A 12,245-nucleotide genomic window follows, 5' to 3' on the forward strand; every position below is an offset into this window, starting at 1 on the left:
TTTTGTTGATCAACTCATAGACATAATTTATTCATTGAGTCATCAACGTTTTTTCATGATTTACTTCGGATAAAAATGGAATTAGGAATTAAACTATATGGAATGACTTTAATATTTTTCTGCATATTCGAAATATACGGGTTTATTTGTGTGCACCACATTTTTGATGTTATTTCTATATAGATAGAAAACCATATTCATGTTTCGTCATATCCGACATCATGAAATGCATATTATCAACGGTACATGTTTGCAATGGTTTTGTTCAGCTAAACAGTTCAAAGTTGTAACTAAAGAATCCAAAGAACCTGTGTCGGTACCCTTTATCTTCATTCCCTAAACAAGGTCAATTTGTTTCAGTAAAAATCATTCTTAAAGGTGAATAACACTATCATGACAATTTTAGTCATGTTAGAATATTTAAAGATATCATCCTGCCTATTATTTACCTTTTTGAAAATTCTATTTAACTACAACAAAAAAATCGACATAACATGAATACAAAATTTAAAAAAGTAATATTTTGTAATTCTGGCTTTGTTGGCGTGGTCACCGTACACATTTTAGAAATTTTATACCATAATGATGATTGTGGCTAAGTTTGGTTTTATTTGGCTTGGTGTTTAAAAAGTGCACATGTTTTGTAAAATATTAATCTTAAAAGAGGAAATGTTAAAATTTGTCTTAAAAGGTCAATGACTCCGGATCCAATACGGAGTCGTCTGACGATTTCTGCCATGTGAAATTTGTGTGTATATCTTATCTGTCTGATTATTTGTCCTTATAAAGTTTATCATTATGGTTTTTAATATAATAGGCAAATATGAAAAAAAAGTAATCGATAAAGTCAACATCCGCGGAAAATAAATCTTTCAAGAAGTCATCTGACAGTTTTGACATGGACGGACAGCTGAAATCATCTCTTTTGTCGTAAAGTTTTGTTTTCAATCGACCCTCATTGTCTATTTCTAGATGTAAGTCAAGATATGATGCCGACTTAATTGTATCTGTCGTATCCTTTATCTCTAGTTCAATGGGATAGATGCATTCGACATAGTCACCAAATTTTGAATTTTTTAGTGAGAGAACATCATCTATATAGCGGAAAAAAGGGTTAAAGGATATTGCTAACTTCTTATCTTTCTTCCTAAGAAGTTCCTGCATAAAATCAGACTCATAATAATAACGAAACAAGTCGACAAGAAGAGGGGCACAATTCGTTTCCATTGGAATGCCGATAGTCTGTTTAAATAACACGAAGATAATACCTACCCATGTTAATACTACAATAAAGTATTGATTGCATTAATCATTTGGATTCTGATAAGGAAAATTTAGTTAATATCTATGTCCGATGTATAGAAGTGTACAGCGTTTGCATAAGCCCTTACATGAACCTCCCCTTTTTGTATGTAAAAAAGCAAACGACTGGCAATGTGATTTTTCAGAGGGAGGAGTTTGACTGGACAGCCAGCATGAACGGCTGTCGTATCTAGGTCAAATATATCAATTTTCATTTGCAACACATCGCAGTGATAAGAAATGAATTAGTAACAACATGTGCATCATTTAATAGTTTGGTATTTTTTTTAAATAATGAAATATATATTAAATGCATGTCAATTTGATAAAATTCATTATTCTACAGTAGTCAATATACGCATGTGCAAACAAATGTTATTAGATGTAGAGCATGGGTTTATTCACAAAGCGAAAGAAGCACGTCATATAAGAATAATAGATAAAATTAAGTAATACATATTTACCGTATGTTTCATTTTAAGCAATGTTGGCTCTTTTGGTGGAAAGGTAGGGTTATCATACACGTTTTCAAACTTTATACCTCTAATAATGGTTGTGGTTAAGCTGTTCAAGTATGTAGTGGAGTCTATTTTTCAAGTGTGAAATTATTTTGTCCAAATAACAAAAACAAAATGGACGCTAGCTACTTCATTAGAAAATATTGAAATTACGCTTCAAACATTTAAAACGTCCTACGAGATTACCTTCACGAGTAACCCTAAAAAGAACAAAAAATGAATAAAAATATGTAAGAACAGAAACACGCGACGAGCATTAAGTCATTAGGGAACATATGAATTGTTTGATTGTTTAACAGACAGTTAAAAAAGTGTATGTTGTAAACAAATCAGTACCGAGATAAAGATTCTAGGTTGATGAAACCTGCGGGGAATAAAACCATATCCAGTAGAGGTATATATTCGGTGCTATAAAAATGAATTTCAAATTAACCTTAAGTGTACCAATATAACGCTTCCAAAGTTCGTCTCTAAATTAGAACGGCATACAACCATGAACAAGAAAACCCAGGATGTATAAGAAAAATACAGGCGAAGATAAAAAAAAAAAGGACATAAATATTCAATATTAGCTTTACCTGAAGGAGTTAAGATCATGCATTTAAAGTTAAAGTATCCAAGTGAACAAATGATTCAAGACTTAATTAATTTCGTGAGGTTGGTCAAGGGATATTCACCGATCATCTATGATACCAAAACTGTTATGATTAAAACAAATGAACATTATGATTAACACGACAAGTTGCACTTGTGCATGAACTTATGAGATAATTTTATTATTTGAAGGCTGCAAATCAAAATTGATAAAACGATGAGCTTCGATTATTTACATGACAAGCATATGATATCACTATTGTCGTGTTCATTATTTTAAATTGAAGCTTGTCCGTTGTGTTTATGAGGAAGCTGGATATATTCCGTTTTTCTTGTCATGAACCTGTCTTTCAAACTTGTATTTGTTATGTATTGCCATTTTGTACCTTTTATTTGAAACAAAATTTATTTGAAAATTATCACAAAAAATATTAGACACAAGACAGTATTATTTAGGTTGTCTTCATCATCAATATCTTCATAATATTGTGATAAAAGCTTACGCAGTGAAGGGTTAGTCATATTTTGAATCTAATTTTTCGAAAGAAAATATGTAACAAGTGTTACTACATGCTTTATTTGGCGGGAAAGGGGGGAGAATAAACAATAAGTAATTTGCATGATTTAAAGTTATGTTGAATATCTACATTTTATTTTCCAATTGCGAAATTTAAAATGTTAATAAATATTTGTTATCATTGATCCATTTGCATTACACTTACTTCTATTATATCAAACATACTGTGATGATCTCGAAATGATATGTTTGAATTCGATCAACATAAAGATAATGAGAATAGAATGTCATTTGGCAATGTTTGGAAATACATGAAATTATAAAATTCTTTTGTTCTAATAACTTTACTAACGGTTCAACTGCATACTATTCCATTTATATCACAAAGGTTTTATTAAATAATGTAAAATTAAAACATGCTACATAATTAAGCGTTGATAAACAGTGTGTTTTTCATATATTTGTTTACTCATATCTTTCAAATACACTTATTACAAATACACAATTAGTTAAAAATATATATTTTTCTATAAGATAGTATCTATATATCTATCTTCTTACATAATTGACAATTGATTATGTTCCGTGATATAAAACAACTTGCGGTTTCGGTATTAGACGAACAAAATGACGTTATTCATTTTGTAAAATGTATCATATGATATGGTTTTTGTCATCTATTATCATTTTAAATAAAGACATTACGTAATGACTATAATTCATATATATAAAAACAAAATGGCGAATATATCGAAAGAAAAATTGGATGAATACTACTTAAAACTACTAAAGAAAACTGAGTACATGACTAAAGAAAATATGCACTACTTTTCGCATTGTACTCATTTATCAACAAAGAGAAAAATCTGTGACAGTGGCAAATTAATTACTTGGAAATAGCACAGATATGCCACTTAGAGCACCACTTGCAGGCAACACACGTTTAAAAGGAGTATGGTTTGAACTACAACTAAAACAGTTACCAAAATATTTACCTTATGGAACTAAAAGATTAATCATTCCAGCTGATAAATTCATGTTACATATGTGCGCAAAGAATTTAAATGGATGCGTGAAAGATGCACGTCAATATTCTGACGACAGCAACAACGAAGACGAAGACGAGTATGATGATTATATTAATGAAAATGATGATGAAATTTTGGACAAATATATGAATGATAAGAATGACACACCCTTAATCCGTAGTGAACACCATTTGAATTTAGCACATGGTTTGCACGTTAAAGCTAAACAAATGAACGAACTTCACGGATTACATGAAACATTAGAAAATAAGCAAGACACATGTATTGCAGAAGAGCTAACAGGTATTATACATGTTATAGGTAAATTGTAATGTAAGATAATAATAATCTTTATTAAATTTATCAATATATTAAGAGTTGAATAATACATGTCCATTATGCAATAAGGGCAAACTAAAAACATTAAAAAAAGTGACAATCAATCTCCATTAATTCTTGAAATAAATTCTCAAAATTGTAACAAAAGATATCGACAACGGTTATAAATCCATTCACACGTTTTTATGTATTCAAATTGATTTTACATTATATGACAATATTACTTTTTTAGCTGAAATATGAACCGCTTACCTTTTACGTTAACCATATATATTGTATATACATTTAAATTTATATTGTAAATGATTCCCATTTCATCAATATGAGATTTTATTTTGTTGAACGGATTTTTTAAGTAAATAAATGTGAATTTTGATTACAGACACGTAACATATATTACAGTAAGTTTATTAAGTAATTCAATTTGTTAAAAAAAATAGGTCATTAATTTTCTTAATTGAATTCGTTCATACTTTGCATGTTGAGGTCTGGCATAGCTTACTATACGGTATGGATTTTTGTCATTGTTGAAGGCCGATAATATCGTATATTATTAGGTCTTTTAACCTTTCAGGTGAAAGACCTATTGTATTTGTTCTGATTATTATTATTATTATTATTATTATTATTATTATTATTATTATTATTATTATTATTATTATTATTATTATTATTATTATTATTAATAGATAGTTGTTATGTTGGCATCACCAGCCCAGTAGCCAGTACTTCGGTACTGGCATGAAAATACGGATTTTTTGTGTTATTTAAATTTGCTGTTACAAAATATTAGAAATTATTATACACTAAGGAATGTATCGAAGGATCAAGGGGGCAGATAGAACATACGGCAATTGAAGACATTGCTTTGGAGACGAAAAAAGAATGCGAATTGCGCCCATACCATGACGAAATAATGATGTTGAAGTTTGAACAAAATGGGTATCATAATGCAGAAAATAGCGAGGAAGGTAAACAAAAGACGCTAACATGTGATCATGCAAACGTTTTTTTTAACAGACATGACAGCATACAAGAAAGCAATAGATATCCGATAAATATAAGTTAAGATTTCTCAAAATAATTATTCAAAAAGCGAAACACTGGCAGGTTGTCAAAGAGAGTAGTCAGCACTTCGGTGTTGACATGATTATCAATTATATGGTTATTTTTATAAATTTTCTGTAGCAAAAATTTGAATTTTCGAAAAACTGAGGATTTTCTTATCCAAAGATAAGATTACCTTAGTCGTATTTGGCACAATTTTTTTGAATTTTAGGTCATCAATGCTCTTCAACTTTGTGCTTGTTTCGGTTTATAACTTTTTTGATCTGAGTGTCAATAATAAGTCTTATATCGCTAAAGCGCGCGTCTGGCGTATATAAATTATTATCCTGGTACGTTTGATAACTAATTATACAAAGGTTATAACTTCATAGTTGATCAGATGGCGTCTGGACATGAATACACACAAAACAATGATACATATTATGACCCATGCCTTGAACATTGTTTATTTAAGACTTTTTTATAATTTGGATTTGGATACAGTTTTAATACACTGTACAGGTTGAATATTATAAATCAAATTACTGAACATTAATTTGACAATCAATGCTTCTTTTAGAGAATACAAATTGAAAAAAAAGATAATTAAAACGATAAAAAAATTCCATTCCTATAAAACCACAATAAGAATAAACAAATGGATATTTAGTTGATAATTATTAAACATGAAGTAAGTTTTCTTTATCAAATTAAAGATCGACTTTTGAAAACATTATCTTGACCTATTTAACTCGACATCTTTTTATTCTTTGATTTTAGATAAACGTGGTGCTGATATTTGTTTCCCAGAGAAAGCAACTGATGCAGCTAAAACAGAATCTTCAATAAAAGAATCGGAAAAAATATTGCAAAATTTGAACCTTAATTCAGAACGAGTTGACATGCTTAAAGTCCAACCGAACACAATAAAAAAAGTGAAAAAAGGACAGTGTAATTTTATAGATAGCTTCAAATGTAACAAAAAGATTCCCCTCAATATAAGATATAAGCGTGGAGATTTTTTAAGGGACGATTTAGAGTTCAGAAAAGCTTCTTTTGAGTGTAATCTGCCAGCAGCTATGTCAAACTGGAAAGAAAACACAGAACTTCCACTTCTTTTCTTTGAAAGTGCCTACATTTACCACAGTGGACAGTATGCTCGTTTTGTACTAGTCCGATCAAACGACTGTGCTCTGGATTGGTGCAAATGAAATTTAAAAGCTCTGGATATTTTACACAATCCATTTTTCCAATGCAATCCGACAAAAAGGAAAGTTAAGTCAATCTCAAAATCAAACAACGGAAGGAAACTCTTCTTTCTTGATTTCTTAATCGTAGGAAATATTAATTTACAAATGTTCAGTCCGTTACCTCACTGGAGTAAGGTTACAAAAGTAAGAAGAGCTGGACGGGAACCCGTCATTGGGATTCTACGGAAAAAAAATGAACGTAGCTTCCTTCTGTGTTCCGTTCAATATGTATGGCACTGTGGGAATGAGAGCTTTCGATTGCAACATTATACAATATTCCATTTAATTTTTTTTTAAATATACACAAGTAATATTCTAAAGTATACCAAAACAACATCTTTGTGAAGTTAGTTATCGCTGTTTTCTTTCGGTGTAGACATACATTTATATATTTATAATAAAAATAAAATGCAGATTTTTCAATTGTTCTCCGTTTTGCTAGAAAAAAATAGCAACATCAAAAAATAATAAACGTTTTTTTAGGTAAAGATTTAAATCAAATTTAAGTATTTTGTTTCAACATATTTTTGAAAAATACTGCACACAGCTATGTAATTATGAACGTTAAACAAAAAAACTACAAAAAGATCATGAATAAAAGGACAGTGCGTGGGGTTAAAATGAATGAAACAGCACTCCTCCGACATAAAACCCAGAGACATACATAAGTCCAATACTGTCTATAAAAGTCGACAGTAAGTATCAAATATGAAAATAATATTTCCGATCCAGGAAGGACAAACAACTTCAAGAAATATATATATAGATCCAACGACTTTGAACTAATTACATGATTAAACATGTTAAGCATGTTAAGAGTTTTTATACATGTTAGCTGTTTCAAGTACAAAATATGACTTAATGAAACAGACAATGAATGTAACATTAAAATGGTAATATATGTGTATTGCCAAAACAACAAAACATAAGTTGGATCGTTTTTGTTATTGAACTGTTTGCAGTAACTGCTGTTATCTTATAGTTACTATGTATGTTGCATTGTTGTTAGTTTTGTTGCAATTCAGTGTTTTGGTTGTTTCGAGGTTTTCCTCTTATAGTGGATGTGTTTCCCTCGGTTTTAGCGGATTTGCTACTCTAAATCGATATATATGACTTTTAAAAAGCGGTATACTACTGTTGCCTTTATAGGTCAAACTATTAAGTTAATTTAGATGTATCCCGCCATATGGATTGCAAAACTAACTTTTAAATTGCGGTTTTCTATATTTCTGTGGGAGACTTTTCATCCAAACTTTTAAAAAGATATGTGTTTTTTTTTTAATATTATCATGACTGATCTTTAAATACATTTATTACGTTTGAGTCAACGTATGATTGTGAAGAGCAAAATTCAAACTTAAAAGTGGGATTCAATTCATGTGAAAGACTTTTTATCAAAACTTTAAAATGTGGCTTACCTAATGTAAGGACTGTGTTACTACAAATAGATGTTTTACGTAAATAAGGGGAGATAAATAAGACGTTTTTTTTTAAAGTGAAGGTAAGCTGACCTAATTTGTTTTTTTTGCAAGAGAAGTCTTTATAAATGATTATTTTGCACAGCCTGTAGATTTAAAAAAGCTCCGTTTCTTTTTTTTTTTTTTTTTTTAAACAAAACGATTTCAGCTTGATATTAGCAAAGTATGAAAGAAATTCTCTCGTCTTTACAGTACCCTCCCCAAATTTACCACACCTAATGCTTTTCATTCTCATTTTCATAATATCAACCGAATGATGAAGGCATTGTGCGGTAAACCCCTTTTGGGAAACTTGCATACGTTTTGCTCTAAAAATAAAGATTTTACAGAATGTAAAACGATATATTTTTTGTTTGGAGGGTGGAATGGGTTTATCTAGTATTTCTACCGTTTTCTGGCCGACTTACTTTATTTTTTAAGTCATCAGGTATAGTCGTTTTTTTTTCAAATGTAATTTCCCGTAAATTTTTCAGATATAGTTGTGAGGTTGTTTGTTAATGCGATTAACATGCATCATGTGTCTAATGAGTATCACGATAAAATAAACTCGCATTCTGATATCTGATAAATATAACTGTATGATGACTTCCCTGAAATTGTAATAGTTAATTTAGTATTTCAGTACATTCTACGATTACAATAAACACACGCAATTATACCTGAATTAACGGTAGTTGCGTAGATACTAAGAAGTAGCAGCCATTTCTACACAGAACCTCTCAATATAATCCTTCTGAATGTTTCGTTTGTTTTTTTTTCGTTTTTAAATCGATATTTTGTCATATATTTTGTCAGAAGAGCGTCCGAAATGATGTTGTTGCTGAATTTCACTTTGCATGATCATCTGGTTGGTGGTCACACACAGAAACATATTATTAGATGTCACGGAGAAATAACTTCGATTAATGTTTGAAAATAATTGGTTCGTAGTTTCCGTGAAAATTGTCAAAACGTAATTTCATTATACATAGTACATGTATAGTATGGTTCTCTCCGGTGCAATATACAGTTCCTCTGGTAAGAGCAAAACAGGAAACTAACAGGAAACCAGTAAAGCTATTAAGATGATAACGTCTGTCAATCAATAGTTTATTAATAATAGTCTTCTCTTTTTTTTTCTTTTTTTTTCAATTATTTTAAAAATATGTGTGCGTTTTAGGTCGTAAAATTAAGTTCAATGTCATATTCAATAATTCCTTTTTGACAATCAAACCACATCTCACTATATATATATTTTCAATGATACAACATCTCATTATTGACAAACATACTACATCTTCTTATTTAAAATCGTACCACATCTCATTATTGAAAATCTTCCAACATCTTTTGATTGACAATCATACCACATCTCACTATTGAAAATCATAATATATCTTCTTATTGAATATCACACCACATCTCATTATAAACAATCGTGATCGCATCGTCGTATTGACAGTCATAGCACGTCGTCTTGTTGACAATCATAGAACGTCGTCTTGTTGACAATCATAGCATGTCGCATTATTTACACTCATATTACGTCGTCTTATTGACAATCATAGCACGTCGTCTTGTTGACAATCATAGAACGTCGCCTTATTGACAATCTATGCATGTCGCCTTATTTACACTCATATTACGTCGTCTTATTGACAATCATAGCACGTCGTCTTATCGACAATCATAGCACGTCGTCTTATTGCCAATTATAGCACGTCGTTTTATTCACAATCATGGAACGTCGCCTTAGTTACACTCATATTACGTCATCTTATTAACAATCATATTACGTCATCTTATTGACAATCATAGCACGTCGCCTTATTGACAATCATAGCACGTCGCCTTATTAACACTCATATGACGTCGTCTTATTGATAATCATAGAACTTCGCCTTATTGACAATCATAGCACGTCGTATTATTGACAATCAAAGCACTTTGCCTTATTTACACTTATATTACGTCGTCTTATTGACAATCATAGCACGTCGTCTTATTGACAATCATATTACGTCGTCTTATTGACAATCATAGAACGTCGTCTTATTGACAATCATATCACGTCGGCTTATTTACACTCATATTACGTCGTCTTATTGACAATCATAGCACGTCGTATTATCGACAATCATAGCACGTCGTCTTATTGCCAATTATAGCACGTCGTTTTATTCACAATCATAGAACGTCGCCTTAGTTACACTCATATTACGTCGTCTTATTAACAATCATATTACGTCATCTTATTGACAATCATAGCACGTCGCCTTATTGACAATCATAGCACGTCGCCTTATTAACACTCATATGACGTCGTCTTATTGATAATCATAGAACTTCGCTTTATTGACAATCATAGCACGTCGTATTATTGACAATCAAAGCACTTCGCCTTATTTACACTTATATTACGTCGTCTTATTGACAATCATAGCACGTCGTCTTATTGACAATCATATTACGTCGTCTTATTGACAATCATAGAACGTCGCCTTATTTACACTCATATTACGTCGTTCTATTGACAATCATAGCACGTCGTCTTGGTGACAATCAAGGAACGTCGTCTTGTTGACAATCATAGAACGTCGCATTATTGACAATCATAGAACGTCGCCTAATTGACAATTATAGAACATCGCCTTATTGACAATCATTGCACGTCGTCTTATTGAAAATCATAGCACGTCGTCTTGTTGACAATCATAGCACGTCGCCTTATTTACACTCATATTACGTTCGCTTATTGACAAACATAGCACGTCGTCTTGTTGACAATCATTATCGCAACTTCTTATTTCAATCATACAACGTATCTGATGCAAATTCATTAGTTCTATTTTTTAACATTGGGTAACTGTCATTTATACGTAATACCAGCATTTTCTTTTATCCAAATGGAAAAGTGTTCATTTCGTCAGGCTTTTTTTCTCGTATTTCTGGACCTCTAGTCCTTGTTTATTCATACTGAACTTGTTTTTTTAGCGTTTAACAGACTTTTTGAAATTAAACCGTTTGTTTTCTCTCTAGTTGTTGTCTGACGTCTCCTTTTATTCATATGAAACTGTAATTTTTTCAATGGATTGCTGTCTCAAATACGTATGACAGACTTATTATATTGTCTATATGGAACTGTCCTTAGATCAATTTTGTAGATGGGTTGCTGTCTCATATCAGTGAACCCGAAGTCATCTTTCAATTTATTCAAATTGAACTGTCTTTGGAAGGGTTAACCGTTACTAAATACAAGTATTAACAGACATCTTTAAAACTTCTGAAAATATCTAACAAAACAAGTTTAAACCAGTTGATTTTGTGGCTCCTGTCCCAAATCAGAAGCCTCTGGCCTTTGTTAATCTTGTATGTATTTTTTTTTTTTTTTGTTCATTGATATTTTTTTAAGTTAATTGTTGCGTCCATCCTCACTAGTCTAGTAACCATTTTTGTTAAGGGGCCAGCTGAAGCCAGCCTCTGGGTTCGTGATTTTCACTCTGTGTTGAGGAATCATTGGCGGCCTCAAGCTGTTTTACTGCTTTGATTGGGGTGGTGTCTGTTTGATACTACGTTGCTGATGAGTTGCTGTCTAACATGATTACACGACATCTTCCTTAAATTATATATACATCTCTTTATTTATTTCGTAGATGTTTTGTTGTATAAAAAACGTAAACATGATCCCTACTATTATCAACGAACTGTCTTTCAGTAAATTTTTTCGATGGGGTTTGGTCTTACATTCGTAAACCTGACACCTTATATTATTCATAAATATAGTAAATTGTCGGCACCTCAATTTTGATGATGGCTTGTTGTCTCACTTGCGTACAGTTTACCCCCCATCTTGTTTTATTCAAGCAAAATGTCTGTTGGTGTATGTTTGGTGTATAATGTCGTTGGGTTTTCTTTTATATACGTATATCCCCAATCTCGATTTTATTTCCTGTTTTTATCAGATTTTGGTTATGTCCTTACAAATATAAAGTTTTTGTTTTGCACCTGTCCTACATGTTAGTCTGGAACCTGATGCTCATGAGTTGTCGTTTGTTGATTTGGTTCATAAATGTTTCCAGTTTCTCGTGTCTTTTATAGATAGGACTGTTGTTTTTCCCGTTTGAATGATTTTACACTAATAATTTTTGGGGCCCTTTATTGTTTGATGTCCAAGGCTCCGTGTTGAAGACCAT

This window comes from Mytilus galloprovincialis, chromosome 10 (assembly GCF_965363235.1).
Source record: "Mytilus galloprovincialis chromosome 10, xbMytGall1.hap1.1, whole genome shotgun sequence".
NCBI classification, from domain to species: domain Eukaryota; kingdom Metazoa; phylum Mollusca; class Bivalvia; order Mytilida; family Mytilidae; genus Mytilus; species Mytilus galloprovincialis.